The sequence below is a fragment of the Schistocerca americana genome, chromosome 3, assembly GCF_021461395.2.
Source record: "Schistocerca americana isolate TAMUIC-IGC-003095 chromosome 3, iqSchAmer2.1, whole genome shotgun sequence".
Classification (NCBI taxonomy): domain Eukaryota; kingdom Metazoa; phylum Arthropoda; class Insecta; order Orthoptera; family Acrididae; genus Schistocerca; species Schistocerca americana.
Genome location: NC_060121.1, coordinates 360,093,636 through 360,110,886, shown reverse-complemented (window position 1 = coordinate 360,110,886; position 17,251 = coordinate 360,093,636). Strand labels below are relative to the sequence as shown.

Here is a 17,251-nt window from a genome sequence, read left to right as displayed (position 1 = left end):
TCCTGCCCACCGGTGCCCATGGGCAACTGGCTGATCACAGCTGAGCTCTTGTGCTGGAACAGCCCGATCCAAACCATACATTTGACATGTAGATCCAAACCCACATCAACAAACCACTGTGAAATGCCTGGCAGAGTGTACTTTCTGTTATACCAACTAGGACTTTTTCCACGTTCCGTTCATCTACAGAGCACGGGAGGAATGATTGCTTAAATGCTTCTATGAGTGCTGTGATTAGTACAATCTTGTCATCATGATTCCTGTGGAAGCTGTAAGTATGGGCTGTAGCATATTCCTAGATTCATCAGTTTACAGAGGTTCTTAAAATTTTATAAGTAAGATTTCAAGGGAAAGTTTGTGTCTACCTTCAAATGTTTCCCTGAGCAGGTTTTTCAATATCTGTGTGGCACTCTCCCATTTGTCGACAAATTTGATCACTGGTACAAGTCCCACATACTTGGGCAGTATTCTAAGATGGGTCCCTAACAACTTTTACCTGCAATCTCCTTTGTAGACTGATTGTATTTCCTAATATTCTACCAATGAAACGAAGTCTGCCACCTGCTTTATCCACAACAGAGACTATGTGATTATTTCATTTTATGTCTGTACAACTGGTTAAACCCAGGAATTTGTTCAACTTGACTGATTCATGCATTACTGATATCGTAGTCACAGGAAATACATTTTTTCATCTTCTCTATCTCTTCTATCAACCCTATCTGGTACAGATCCAACACCGGTGAGCAGTACTCAAGCAGTGGGCAAACAAATGTACTGTAACCCACTTCCTTCGTTTTCAGACTGCATTTCCTTAGGATTCTTCCAATGAATCACAGTCTGGCATTTTATATGGTCATTCTATTTTAAATCACTCCTAATGCCTATGGAATTAACTTCTTCCAGTTGCTGATGTGCTATATTGTAGCTAAATGATAAAGGATCTTCCTTTCTATGTATTTGCAGCACATTACACTTGTCAACATTGAGACTCAATTGCCATTCCCTGCACCATGCGTCAATTCGTTGCAGATCCTCCTGCATTTCAGTGCAATTTTCCATTGTTACAACCTCTCGATATACTACAGCATCATCCGCAAAAAGCCTCAGTGAACTTTCGATGTTATCCACAAGGTCATTTATATATATTGTGAACAGCAACAGTCCTAAGACACTCCCCTGCAGCACAACTGAAATCACCCCTTCTTCGGAAGACTTCTCTCCATTGAGAATGACATGCCGCGTTCTGTTATCTAGGAACTCTTCAATCCAATCACACAATTGGTCTGATAGTCCATATGCTCTTACTTTGCTCATCAAACGACTGTGGGGAACTGTATCAAACGCCTTGCGGAAGTCAAGAAACACGGCATCTACCTGGGAACCCGTGTCTATGGCCCTTTGAGTCTTGTGGACGAATAGTGTGAGCTGGGTTTCACACGATCGTCTTTTTCGAAACCCATGCAGATTCCTACAGAGTAGATTTCTAGTCTCCAGAAAAGTCATTTTACTCCAACATAATATGTGTTCCAAAATTCTACAACTGATCGACGTTAGAGATATAGGTCTATAGTTCTGCACATCTGTTCGACGTCCCTTCTTGAAAACGGGGATGACCTGTGCCCTTTTCCAATCCTTTGGAAGGCTACACTCTTCTAGATACCTATGGTACACCGCTGCAAGAAGGGGGCAAGTTCCTTCGCGTACTCTGTGTGAAATCGAACTGGTATCCAATCAGGTCAAGCGGCCTTTCCTCTTTTGAGCGATTTTAATTGTTTTTCTATCCCTCTGTCATCTATTTTGATATCTACCATTTTGTCATCTCTGTGACAGTCTAGAGAAGGAACTACAGTGCAGTCTTCCTCTGTGAAACAGCTTTGGAAAAAGACATTTAGTATTTTGGCCTTTAGTCTGTCATCCTCTCTTTCAGTACCATTTTGGTCACAGAGTGTCTGGACAATTTTTTTGATCCACCCACTGCTTTGACATAAGACCAAAATTTCTTGGGATTTTCTGCCAAGTCAGTACATAGAACTTTACTTTCGAATTCATTGAACGTCTCTCACATAGCCCCCCGCCCTCACACTACATTTCGCTTCGTGTAACTTTTGTTTGTCTGCAAGGCTTTGGCTATGTTTATGTTTGCTGTGAAGTTCCCTTTGCTTCCATATCAGTTTTCTAAATCTGTTGTTGTACCACGGTGGCTCTTTTCCATCTCTTATGATCTTTCTTGGCACATACTCATCTAATGCATATTGTACGATGGTTTTGAACTTTGTACACTGATCCTCAACACTAACCTGTACTTGAGATAAAACTTTGGTGTTGGGCTGCCAAGTACTCTGAAATCTGCTTTTTGTCACTTTTGTTAAAAAGAAAAATCTTCCTAACTATTTTAATATTTTGATTTTCGGCTGAAATCATCGATGCTGCAACTGCTTTATGATCGCTGATTTCCTGTTCTGCATTGAATGTTTCAAATAGTTCGGGTCTGTTTGTCACCAGAAGGTCTAATATGTTATCGCCACGAGTCGGTTCTCTGTTTAACTACTCAAGTTAGTTTTCAGATAATGCACTTAAAAAAATTTAACTGGTTTCTTTGGCCCTGCCACCTGTTATAAACGTTGAGTCTCCCAGTCTATATCTGGTAAACTAAAATCTCCACCCAGAACTATAACATGATTGGGAAATCTACTCAAAATATTTTCCAAAATTTCCTGTCCTGCCACAACAGTTGCTGAGCCAGGGGGTCTACAGAGACATCCAATTACTATGTTTGAGCCTGCCTTAACCATGACCTTCACCCAAATTATTTCACATTTCGGATCTCCGTCAATTTCCTTCGATACTATTGCACTTTTTAACGCCTCCCCCTTCACTGTCCAGCCTGTCTGTGGTATACAGTCCAATGTGAGTTTAGAATTTCATTACTGTTTACATCTGGTTTCAGCCAACTTTCCGTCCCTAGTACTATGTGGGCATTGTGATCATTCATTAATGAGAGCAATTCTGGGACCTTTCTATAGACACTCCTGCAGTTTACTATTACCACATTAATATTGTCATTCCCTATTGCATTTTGCCTACTGCTACCTTGACGTGTCTCAGGAGGCGTCCTGTCGGACCTAGGGAGGGAATTCTTTAACCTAAAAAACCCACATGTGCAATCCACACGTACTCCGCTACCCTTGTAGCCGCTTCCCGCTTCCATAGATTTCGTGTTTGTTTTGAATACAGTCCAGGGACAGTTAGTGCTTATTTTCATTGTTTCCAACAAGAAGTGTCTAGTAACCACAGTTTAGTCAGCCAGTCGCCTTTAGTGAATTAGCAGTCTAGTTGAAAGTTGATTACTTAACTCTCTACAGGAAATTGTTGATTTCTTAAGATGGATAGGATGTGTGACTGCTGTGTACGGATGCAGGAGGAGCTGGCAGCTGTTCACGAACAGCTGAATGTGCCGATGGCCTGCCCTATTCAGGGGACCCTACATTTCTCCACCCGATAGTGGAGGTCGAGAAATTTGCACCCCACATCTCCGCAGAATTGTCTGAGCCTCTTGTTTAAGCCTTCCACTTGGCTCCAAACCAGAGGACCATGATCGGTTCTGGGAATGATACCACAAATAGTTAGCTCAGATCCCACCTCACGAGCGAGGCTTCCCACCTTCACCAACCCCGCCAACCACCTGTATGAACTGAGGATGACCTCTGAATCCAGAAGGCAGGAGTCATTGGTGCCAACATGAGCAACAATTTGCAGTCGAGTGCACCCAGTGCTCTCTAGTGCCACCGGCAGGGCCTCCTCCACATCTCGGATGAGACTCCCCCCGGCAAGCAGAAAGAGTGAACATTGGCCTTCTTCCCCGATCTTTCCGCTATTTCCCTAAGGGGCTCCATCACCTGCCTAACACTGGAGCTCCCAATCACTAATAAACCCCTCCCCCCGTGTGCCTGCTTGGACCTTGCTGAAGGAGCGGCCACATGTCCATTCACAGGCAGAGCGGGCGATGCCACACGGCCAGCCTCCACATTGACCCTCTGCCTCATGAGACACGAACGGCGTTGAAGCCGCCACTCCCCTAGGGGAGAGGGTGGCCCGACCGCAACCGGTACCCGCGAAGATGTCTCTACAGCAGGGACCGTGAGTGAAGCATGCAACACCTGGGGTGTATCATGTGACACACCGGACTCTCCACTGCCGCTACACTCCGAGGCAGCAGCCTGAAGACGCCTGACCGTGGCCATCAGCACGTTCAGCTGTTCATGAACAGCGGCCAGCTCCTCCTGCGTCCGTACACAGAAGTCGCGTATCCTATCCATCCTAAGAAATCGGCAATTTACTGTAGAAAGTTAAGTTATCAACTCTTAACTAGACTGCTAATTCACTAAAGGTAACTGGCTGACTAAATGTGGTTATTAGACACTTCTAGTTGGAAACAATGAAAATAAGCACTAACTGTCTCTGGGCTGTATTCAAAACAAACACGAAATCTATGGAATACTATTACTACTACTCGAAAATTAAAGCTTCCTAAAAGCAAAAACATATGGAAAAAGAAGTGACAAATAAGAAAAACACAGTTAATACTTAAATTTACATAGCTTGCTGCATAGGAGATGTGAAGCAGATGGCAGTTATGACGACACTAGACTGATGAAATGGCTGAAAGAATTTGACCAAGCCATCAAATACAGTAAGTGAGATGACTTTATGTGTGGCAAAATTCTGTTTTTGTTATTTACATAGCACAACCCAGAGTTGGTTAAAAACAGCAAAGAGAAGCTCAATAGCTGGGACAAAGTCCGGACCAAACTGCAGAAAACATTTGGTAACAACAATAGCAACTGAAGAACTTGGCCCAATGTCACAGCAAAATGATACAGAATGTTTTGGCCATTTGCAACATTGTGAATCCCAATATGACAAAAACTGACGAAAGCTCACATTTTATCTAAGGAGTTGCAGAAGACATACACCAAGCTGTTCTGGTAAACACTTCACTGTCACAATGGACCATTTTTCTCTCTGCTGGCTGACTAGCCTGAAGAATCCACTGGGTCAAATGACAAGATGGGCACTGAGGCTTCAGGAGTATGTCACAATGGTATACAGAAGACAACAGAAGCACGAAAGACCTTACCTTCTTTTAAGGGACCCTTCAGTGGAAAACAAAATATAGACAAAATTTCAGTCATTGCTGCATTAAATGACATTGCCGCTATACAGAGGGAAGACCCAGCACTGCTGAAAACTATAGAAGGCTAAAGAAGAAGGAAACCTTCACAGAAGAATTCCAATTAATTACTCCAATATTTGATCACCTTGGATCTGTGGAGAGTCTAGACCAAATCAGAGGGAGATATCACTGGCCAGATCTCTACTGATCCGTTAGACACCATGTGAGCCACTGTAGGGAATGCGACTGACAAACGCATGTGCCACGTTTACCTCTGGGTTATCTGGTACTAGTCCCATCTGAAGAAGTGTCATTCCACTAAACCGGAATTGACTTCTTGGGGAGGTTCCTGAAGTTCACCAATGGGAATTGATGGAAGAGTCTGCACTGACTAATTAACCAGCTTTGCTGCCACCAAAGCTGTGCCTACTGCTGAAACTTCTGAAATTACAAAGTTCCTCATAGACAAATCATTTTCAAGCACGGAACACCCTGTGTGATCTCTAATCAAGGAAAAATTTTGCACTTGAGACTAGTATCAGAGCTGATTTCATGTTAAATAGTGCACAGGGTGACAACTGCGTACCAACCTCACAGTACTCTTCAATAAGACATTGGCATGTATGGTTTTAATATGTGTTGATATCAAACAGAATGATTGGGATATAATAATAACTGTCATGACATTTACATGCAACACAGCCAGACAAAACTATACAAGCTTCACCCTGTTCTTTTGGTTCCATGGTTCTGAAGCCAAAACAGCAATAGAAACATTGTTCCCGTTCCAACTGGATGATACTCTGCATGACTACATAAACACCCCATGACCATGATTGAAGAAGCAATAGAGCTGGCTTGCATATCGGTACTGGATGCCCAGGAGAAGGAACAAGAGCACTACAATGTCAAACATGGAGTAACAAGCGGCCTACAAGTCTTCGTTCGAATGCTTACGACTCTGCAAAAAAACAGGACAATCAAAAAAGTTACTACAGCACTACTTTTGGCTGTATCATATCCTCTGTCACTTGTCAAATGCCACATATGAAGTTGAGAATTATAACCCTTCCTCAAGAGAGAAACATTGCAGAGACACTGTCCATGTCCACCATATGAAGGCCTACTACAGTCTGGGGGCACAGATTGTTGATGGGAGGTCCACTGAAGAACCACTTGACAATCTACGAGGGTAGATGGGAGGGGTTACTTTCAATGAACATCATAGTGAAGAGGATGTAAAAACATGACCAGAATGCAAGGATCCAATGCCATCATACTGAGGACCATTGACAAGATCTAGATCCAGGGTGCTGCAGTTAGCTCCAATGCTGCAAGCTATGGCACATTTAGTATAACATATTGGTTAGCATCGCTGGTTGGCAAGGTGCGGACCACCAGTTTGAACCCGATCCCCATCAGTGACATGTTATTCTGTATTTAGCATTTCTAGAATATTACTGAATATCTTATGTTTGTATATTACAGAATATTTTATGTATGTTTAAGTACCAGCACTATGGAACATCCAATGACTGTATAAATAAACTGACTCTCTGTCCAGCATTTAAGTTCTTTTCTGGCTGTATGTTGGTGTCACTGAAAATGTTCTTTCAGTTCTAAGTGTGATGCTTCACTGACAACCCCACCTTCAGATTTGAACTCTCTTGTGGTTCTGACATGACAATATTGTCTGCAAGTCATTAATATATAATTTGACAGCAGGGGACCCAACACACTTACTTTGGGCACACTGAAGTTACTTCTACATCTGTCGACAACTACACATCCAAGAAAACATGCTATGTTCTCCCTAATGCGAAATCCTCAATACAGTCACAAATTATGCTTCATATGGGCCCGCCCAGTTAGCCGTGCAATCTAACGCACGGCTTTCCGGACTGGGAAAGCATGCCTGGTCCCCGGCACGAACCCGCCCGGTGGACTTGTGTTGAGGTCCAGTGAGCCGGCCAGTCTGTGGATGGTTTTTGGCGGTTTTCCATCTGCTTCAGTGAATGCGAGTTGGTTCTCCTTATTCTGCCTCAGCTACACTATGTCGACGACTGCTGTGCAAACAAGTTCTCCACGTACACATACACAACCATTATTCTACCACGTGAACACAGGGGTTACACTCGTCTGCTGCGAGACATTCCCTTGGGGGGGGGGGGGGGGGGGCCCATCAGGGGCCGAACCGCACAATAACCCTGAAAGAGTGGTTCAGTGTGGTGCAGCGGAAAAGTGAAGTGGACTGCGGTAGTTGTGGGGTTGTAGCCCACTGCAGCTGCAGTGGGGCGGGGCCTCTCTGTCATCTCCAGGCTCCCGGTTCACATACAATACAATGCTTAATATGCCACACAATCCTACTTTTGATACCAGTCAAACGCTTTTCCAAAGTCAGGAAATACTGCATCTACCAGATGGGCTTGATCCATGCTTTCATGTCATGCAAGGAAAGCACAAGTTCGGTTTCACATGATCGATGTCCCCAGGATTCGTGCTGGATGGCGCAGCGGGGATCATTTTCTTTCTAAATACCTAATTACATTTTAGTTCAGAACATGTACCAAGATTCTACAACAAATGGATGTCAAGGGTATTCAACAGTAGTTTGGTGGATCACTTCTGTTACTATCCTTGTGGAGTGGTGTGACCTATGCTTTCTTCCAAACACTGGGCACAGTTCTTTGCTAAAAGGCTCTACAGTATATTATGGTTAAAAGAAGAGCTATCAAGTGCAAATCTGGTGTACAATCTGATACGGATTCTGTTGGGCCTGGAAGCTATTTCAGCTGTTTCTCAACACTACTGACAATAATATCCATATCACTAATCTCTGTACTGCTGCAATAATTAAGTGGTGCAATAATCCTGGGCTTTCTTTGTAAATGGACATTTGAAAACAAAAGTCATCATTTCTGCTTTTGCTGCGCTACTCTCAATTCCCATATCCATCTCATCCACGGGACACTAACTTTGGTGTCACTAACAGCCTTTACATTTGAGCAAAATTACTTTGGGCTCTGTGAGGGATCTTTCAATAACATTTTGATACAGCAGTGCTTCATGCATTGCCATTTTGGAAGCGAAACATATTTCATTCAACATCCCTTGATTTATCTGCAGCTACATCTACATATATATACACCAAAAGCCACTGTGAGTCCTTTCCTTTGTTATTTCAGTTGCAAATGGAACGAGCGAAAAATGGTTGCCATATGAGCCCTAATTTCTCTGATGTCCTCATGTGAAATATATGTTGGTGGCAGTAGTATTGTGCCTGTTCTCTAAATTTTCTCAATAGCATTTCCCGAAAAGAACAATCCTCCCTCCACAGATTCCCAACAGTTCAGGAACCATCTCTGCAATAACTGTGTGTTGATCAAACATATTGGATACAAACCCAGTAACATGCCTCTGAATTGCTTCGATGTCTTTCTTTAATCAGACCTGATTGGGATCCCAAATACTTTAAGAGTATTCAAGAATGGGTCATTCTACTGTTCTCTGAGGTGGTCTCCTGTATAGATAAGATCCACTTTTCTGAAACTCTCCCAATGAACTGAAGCTGACCATTCACATCTGCTAGTACCATCCTTATACACTCGTTCCACTTCACATCACTTTGCAAAATTATGTCCAGGTACTTAACCAATGTGACTGTCAAGCAGCGCACCTCTAATACTGTATTCAAACATTACAAGATTGTTTTTCATACTCATCTGCATTAACATAATGGCATTCATAATACCAAATTGAAATTCTGTCTAAGACATCCTGTAAGCTTCTACAGTCACTCAATAAAAGTACTTGCCCATATACTACAGTACGATCAGTGAACAGAGAGAGATTTCTGCTCACCCTGTCCGTCATATGGTTTATGTATGTAAGGAACAAGAGCACTCTTACCACACTTCCTTGGTGCACTCCTGGCCATATCCTTGTCCCTGGTGAACAATCACCACTGAGGACAACACTCTAGGTTCTGTAATTAAAAGGTCTTCAAACTACTCACATAACTGGGAACATATTCCTTGCTTGGACCTTTGTTAACAGTCTGTAGTGGAGCACTGTGTCAGACAGCCCTATGTTTTGCTTTGGTTTGCACCTATTACACTGCAGTCTGTTTCTTTACAATTAAACTTTCAGCAACATTAAGGAAATGATCTGTTTTTTGTGTTGATGTTATGTCACAATTAAAAGATGTACAGAAAATGAAAACTTCCCATTCTTGGAGGGAATCTTCAGTGCTACTTGACTCAAAAACCATCATATTACGCTCAACAGATTTCATAAACAACTAGAATCTTAATCTGGGAGTCCAGTTCAGATTAGCTTAATAAAAATGATACATAATGTAATACTTCACAATTAAGAATTTTAAAATACATTGCAAGCCATTAATTGAAATCCCAACACCACAAAGGATAGCAAATAATGAAATTTCAATTATTACGCATGTACTGTATAGTCAGTAGAATACATAATTAAATTTGTAGATAACTTGGGAAGGTATAGCATGAAAAATTCAGTATGCAGTGTTGCCACCTCTGACAGTAAAAATGGTTCTAACCCACCTGGGCACCAAATCGAACTGAGATGGTATGACACATACTGGCACATGATTGCATGGCATTTGAACACTACGCCACAGTTCATTAATTGTAGTGGCTGGTGAGTGGTGGCATGCCTGCCTAGTTGCACCTCATGATTAGATGTTTTCAATGGGTGAGACATCTATAAAAAGTGCTGGCCAGGACAGTATCTGAATCACTCTGTTTCGTATGCTCTATGTACCTCCTCTGTTGCCATACCTACAGAAACTGCAACAATGGTTCCCGTGCTGATAGTCCATGACCCGAAGAGCTGCAAATTTAGGTATCCAAGCATGTACATACTACACTTGCTCACAAATTGACATTTGTTGCATGCAGTCTTCATGGTGCTGCAATTTTACTGGTCAGCAGTGTGTAATACGTAGAGAAAGCTTAATAAAGTCAAATTAAAAATGGTGTATGCATAAAAAGTTCACAGTTTCAAAACCAACAGCACATAAATTAATAAGTAATACTCATCTACATGGTGGCACAGATAAAAGTAGACCACATATGTATAAACAAAATGCAGTGAAATTACAGGAATGAAGATCTGAAATGGACTTCCATTTATTTACAATGAAAAATACATCTATAGAAGACATTGAAACTGAGTGTTCCGACATAACGATAAGAGCCGGCACAAAGATGAAGAATGCAAGAGCAGAGAAGGCTGTAAGCCAATAGTTCACCGACTAGGACCGCACCATGACATGAGCGGCCTCTAGCCGAAGAGAATATAAGCGCTGTTCCTGCCAGCCTCGGCTGGACAGTAGTAGACCGGTGCTAGCAGAGCAGACCCAGACAAGAAAAGCCGTCATCCTAACTTTTATACTGAGAATGTGCCTTAAATCAATTGCTTGCATGGACATTCTATATAGAGAAGGACACTGACTGTTTGCATGTTGCCCATCGCTTGCAACACCACTCTAAACCGAAGTTACGTTTTGTCAATCTACTTTATTGTAATAAAAACCGTTAATGTGATTTGCTTGAATTGTTTTATCTCTATCCGAGAAAGAAGCATCCTTTAGGCATCCTATAAGAGACGAGTGGGCAGGACCCAACGGCGAGTCCCTGCAACATCAATACGCAGCTGTGCATGTCTAAGCATATTCAGAAACACCTAGCATAAAGTTCAGATATCATGGGCAGCAACTTCACAACTGATGATGTCTTTCAGTTTTTGTATTGTGTGTGGATTTGTTTCATAGGCCTTGCTCTTCAAGCAACCCCCACAGGAAAAAAATCGCATGTTAGATCCGACGATCACGATAGCCATAAATGGTTTCTGACAGTTCATTCCTCACTGACAACATCATGGACTTGTTCCAGGGAAACCTTACTGGACAAAACAGTACTAGCTTTCATATTCAGTGTGCTTAGCACAAAATGTATCAAAAATTTCCATATATGCAAGCATGTTGAGGGTAAAATCAAAAAAATATTGGTCCAATGATGTGTGCGCCTGTTAAACCACACCAAATGTATATAAAAAAAATGGAGAGGTTGCTGACACACAATGTTAGGGTTCTTCATTGCCCAGTATCTCATGTTCTGTGAACTCACATGACCAGAAAGATGAAACAATACTTCATCACTCATGATGTAATGGAAAGGGTTTAACAAACTATCACTGATGTTATTCAAAAGCCATCTGCAGTAATCAACACATTTCTGACCATCAACCTCTCACAATTGTTGCACAACCAACACACAATATGCCTTCAAATCAAGACTTTTCAATATCCCGTGGCAATTCCTCCTGCTTACATGTGCCTGTTGGGTCAATTCACATGTAGACTTCTTTGGGCTCTGAATAGTTCTTCAGTGAATGTCTGCTGCAATAACTTCTGGTGTGCAAATTGAAGGAATTCTTTGTCATTTTACATTTTGCACAGATCTGTAGGTGCACCAATTTTTATACAGACTCTGTATTGCTCTCTTTGCTGAGAGTCCTCTATCCAGATACTTGAACCCAAGAATTTTGCGAGTTTGCTTAATTCAACCTGTTTTTTACATATGCTTCCACAATTTAAATTCTTTCTTCTATCGAGAAAGTCATTTTGCAGACTGCTAAGATAAACATCTAAGTACACTGATGAAATGAACAAATGCTAACAGAACAATGCTAAAAATCAATAACTGCAAAAAATTGTCTACTATTGTAGCTGTTTACTCTACCACAGAAGTCAAAATACTGCATTCGCACTCAAAGCGGAGGCAGGCTACTTTTAACTGAATCAATTTGTATTATTCCAATAAACATAAAAATACGGCTATGAAACATTTTTATACAAAAGAAGTTTAATAAATGCAGGTAATCACTGACAAGGAAGGGTCCTTGCGGTTGGAATGACTTTTTGAAATCATCTGCAGGGTGTATATGGGGACAAGGAAAAAAATTCCCAGATTTCTCCCGGATATCCCACTTAAAAAATATGCTTCTTCCCGGGCGAAAATACACTTTTTCTGTGCTAAGTGACAGTAGGTTTTCTGTAGATTTTCCGTCGGAACTGTAGAACTTATCAATCCTTTGAGTGGTTAACGCTTTATACAATCGCGTAAAAATTCCCGGAAAAAAAAAAAAAAGACGGGGCAAAGAAGTTTTGGAGTGATTTTTAATTTAAAAAAAGGAGAGAAGTTTTGGAAAGACCTTTGATTTGCAACAGCGTATACACTGCATATTTTCAGATTACGAAAGTATAAATTCGAATTGCACCAAACACAGTGCGTTAGTTTCCGGAGAGTTGAAACCAAGGTTGAGATGTCCTTTTGTAAGCGAGTCATATTTCAAGCCACGAGATCTCCCCAGCCGATGACAGCAGCTATTCAGAGCGTAGAACACGTGTTATAGTCAGCCAATAGCAAGATCACTGGTTACATAGCGCGAACACACAAGAGGAAAAGTTAACGGTTTACATTAATGTACACAGTACCCTATATCTACAAGAAAAGCCAAGCTTTCACATAAAATATTGGTCTCTAAGATAATGAAATGAAATGTCGTGTGGCTAGGGCCTCCCGGCGGGTAGACCATTCGCCTTCGGCGACCTGCCAGTCGATGGGGATCAGCTACCAGGACCGGACTAACACGCTACAATAGAAGCTAAGCTTTCACATGTAATATTGATCTTATTTTGGGTGTGTTATACTTTAAGAACATCACACAAATGTGCCAGTAAATTTAAAATTATGACATAAATGTCTCGCGGCTCGAAGTTCTTTTAAGTGGCTGGTCCTCAAACTGTTCAGTTTCGAACGCTCTGTGATTTAGATATCCATCCCACTTTCTCACACGTAACACAATTCATCTTGCATAAAAAGAAATTTACTTTGAAAGTAACGCTTTTCTAACCACCGTTCGCAATACTATCCGGAGACTGTTAGAAATAGGTTTGATTTACCAATTGCCAGAGAGTGCTAGAAAACAGGCATTATTTTGTGTGTGCAACTGCAGTGGTGTAGGAAGCCCGTATGTTCGTGTGTGTAAAGCACTAAGAGAGCTTACATTGCACCATAAAAGAAACAGGGCATCAGAGGATACTCCAAAGAGCATCGAAATTTCGTAAACCATACTAAAATGCATAATTCGGCTTGAAGTGCAAATTGGCTTTTTCCAGATTCACTATGAAGTAGGTCCCGTCTAATATTAAGCTTTTCAGTGTGGTTTTTGGGATGTAAATTTTCTTGGAGTACCAGTACTCTACGATCTCATTTTTGGTTCTTTATTATGACATAATGCTATATATGCACTTGAAATTGCACTTGAAATTCAGTGAACAATTGGAACTAGCCAATACTGTAGAATGAAACACTGTTTCAAATAAAGTGACTGCCCCAGTGGAAAGATTAATAAAGCCAAATTCCTTATCAAACTTGCAAAAGTAACTTCGCTGTTTTGCAAGGCGATTCATGCTTGACTGTAACTAACTTGGAAATGAAATAAAATCAGAAAACTGAAATTAATAATATACTTTTGCCCTCCGTAATTATGTGAATATTTTAGTTCACTTGATAGCTCCCGGCCACATAAATCCGTTTTGTTTTCATTAGACGTGGGAGCTGTACACGAAGAGAAGCAGCGGAATCCCTTTACGTAAACACGGGTCATGTAGAGGTTAACCCCCTCCCCACTACAACTCAGACAACTCTGTGCAAACGTGAATCTGGCAGCTAGAGCCCGTGAGAAAAATTTTTCTCGTTTGCATCTGGCTGCTTGCTGCTACTACCGATACAGCTAACAGCCAAACTTCAAGTAGCGGGCGAAGGTACTGCTTATACGCGAGTCAAATGCGCATGCGCAACAGACAGCTGGCAATTGGTCAAACGAACCTAATGTGAACAGTTGTGACGTCACGCTCATAGCAAGCAGCAAGTTTCTAAGCAGTTTATTGTTACGAAGAATTACAGTCTGCGCCCTACGGCCTTTTGCAGGCGCTTGTGCGTGCACGGTTTTTTGTTGTTGTAAATTGTACATTTACTTTGCTACTAAAGTTTTATTTTTTCCCCTCCCTCGTTTATATTTTATTGCTGCAGTATCACTCTCCAGTAGCGGGATACAATAACATTCTTTGCTAGAGAATCAATTCTGCAGTCAAAATTATAAAACAATGAAAAATTGCCGGAATTCCGAAAAATTCCCGGGTTTTTCCTGGTTTTCTCCTGGATGAAAAAATTTCCGGATTTTTCCCGGGTCGTATACACCCTGATCTATATGGTGATGCAGGTTAACATCCCAGCTATCACATCCTGCAGTCATTCACTCTGGTGGGCCCTCGTTTTTTCACAAACGACAACAAAAGAAATTGAGATTTCACCTGATGCTCTACAGCTTTAGAAGAGGAATGTTATACAGACCGGTCGTATAGCATATGGCGAAATGTTGTGTGCTTAAATCTTATTGGCTGCTTTGAAATTTTTTTAAAAATCGTTATTGAAATGTCTTTGATAATTATTTCATTAGATTAATTCATTTAAATGTATTTTTTATTTCTATTCCTCTGTCACATCATCTCAATCACTGTATTAACTTTTTCATTTGCTATCATTTTTTCTTCCTGTCTTTTTCCAATTGTGATCTTCATGCATGCGAATTTAATTATTTATATTTAAACATCTGAAAATGCCAGTCTATTAGTTAAAACAAAAGGTAAAATAAGTCTATTTATACTGTCTGTGCAATGGTGTCAAAAAAGTCTTTTTTTGTTAAAAGATGTACGTTTCTTTGGATGGTAATTGTCAAACAAACATTTAAAACATAGGCCTAAATTCTTATTGCACTCTGGAAAAATTAACGCAGTTGAAGGTTTAAACAAAAGAAGATATAAGTAAAATTAAATTCAAGCAAAATGACAGAGAGAAATAAATTGAATGCAATAACGAAAATATAGGATAAGAAAACTGAAGAAATTAAATTGAAGATAACATACAAAAATAATTAAAATTGCATGAACAGGGGAAAAAAGAATGATGGAAGAAAAATGAGAGTACATGAAAAAGTTAATACAGTGATTAAAATGATGTGACAAAGAAATATAAATAAAAAATTACAATGAAACCAATCAATTGAACAAAAATAATGATCAGTCATTTTAATACAGATTTAAAATTAAAAAAAAAAAAAAAAAAAAAAAAAAAAAAAAAAAAAAAAAAAAATCAAAGCAACTGACAAGATTTGAACCCACAACTTTTCACTTGTGAGGACTGCATTTTAACCATTACATGACACAAACAGTCTGTAAAACATACCCTTTTTTTACAGCTGTAGAGCATCACCCAAAACTCCATTTTTTTAAAAACTGCTTACTAACAAACGAGGACACATCAAGATGCACGGCTGCAGGGTGTCATACTTGAGATCTTGACCTATACTGCCATATAAATGATTTCAGCAAGTTGAATACACCCCTAGAGACCTCTCCTTGTAAGAATCTTCCTTGTATATTATGCAGGTTCAAGAAATTACCATTCTTTTGGTAAGCTATGAATCATTACTGCCTGCCTATCTCTGTGGACATTCTGTTATACAGAACTGTATCTTACCTAGACATGTGCATTACCAGTTTTCCATAAAGTTACTACGAAGTTTGATGTGAGCTGCGCAAAAAGTGGGGCAGTGCTTGGACCCACAAAGGGAGTGTGGGGATGGAGGGGGAGACATCTTTTACATGTACCTTTACACATTTTGAGTGAAAACAAAATTTGAAGCGAAAATGGTTCGCACTTGCCATTTAAACTGTAACTGAGCAACATTGACAGATAGGCTTTTCTATAGGATTATTTCCACTGGCAGAGCATGCAATAACTGAAAATTTCCAAAGAAATGTAAACAATTTCACATTTTACTCTTAGTAACCACTTCCATTTAAACTATGAAGCTTGTAATGATAATGCATCCACAAATATCATAATCACCACTAAGATCACCTCCACCATCATTTCAGTTCTAGCAGTTGAAAAAAGTAAATAAAATACCTTCTCTGTTTCCTGTCATTCACCTTTCCTGCTTGAGACTTCACTTTGACAACTAATATTATATTTTAAGTATTACTTACATTCTCCAATAATTGTTGATTCTTACAGCATGCCCAACTATTACATCATTGCTCCTTTTTTTTCTGTCTAGTTGAACAAACTTTTATATTTCTACTTGGACAGTAAGATTATCAGCTTTCCCAGTGGAGATCCTGAAGAAAGAACACCTGGGTCCCTCACTGAATACAAGTGTGTGTGTGCAGGACAATAGTTTTATATCAGACTGAAATATTATTAAATATTCTAATGCACTGTGGTGCTGTCTGATCCTGATATGCCTCCTTTCCATAAACCTGACACAAATGGGTGGTATTTATTTGATTCTGGGCTGGCAGTTCAGGAGAGGTACGAGCAATCACCAGAGGAAATTTCATAGTTGTAAATATTTTACTAGATGTGTGTTCAGTGGCACTATGTTTCAATAATTTTAGGAGTGGCCCCCAAATCTACTGATGTACCCACTGATCTCATTAGTGAGATTATAAGGTAGTTGAGTTTTCACAGCTTCTCACCTTACTGCTATAGAAAGAAGCAGCTGGCATCACAATTCACATTTAGCTGTATTTCACTGGAATTGAAAATGCTGTGCAATATTTTATTTGTGGGCTGCAGTTTTCTGTCACTGCTGGTCTGTCAACCTATTGTGTATGGGTCAAATGATCAAATGACCTATTCAATACATTTTTACCCACCACTGCATGAAATGCAGGACTGTTTCAGGATTTTAAGCCTTAAATTGTCCTCAGTTATGTTTAGGAGCAACCTTGTATTGGCAGGCAACTGCAAGACACACATGATGTGTTTATCTAAAAATGTGACCAATTATCCTCAACATCAGCTCAGGGTTTGGCTGTGTCTGTGGTTCCTGTGTGTGAGGCTCTGAAATTTGAAAGCAGTCTGGAATGGAAAGTTCGTCTTATCTTTTGTAATTTCAGCTTTTCCA

General features: G+C 40.4%; 1 protein-coding gene across 1 annotated transcript in view; it reads right to left on the bottom strand.

Moving 5' to 3' along the window:
- The window catches only part of LOC124605406 (E3 ubiquitin-protein transferase MAEA), a 52,401-nt gene that overhangs the window by 9,230 nt on the left and 25,920 nt on the right, over positions 1–17,251 (bottom strand). The gene's annotated exons all lie outside the window — the stretch shown is intronic.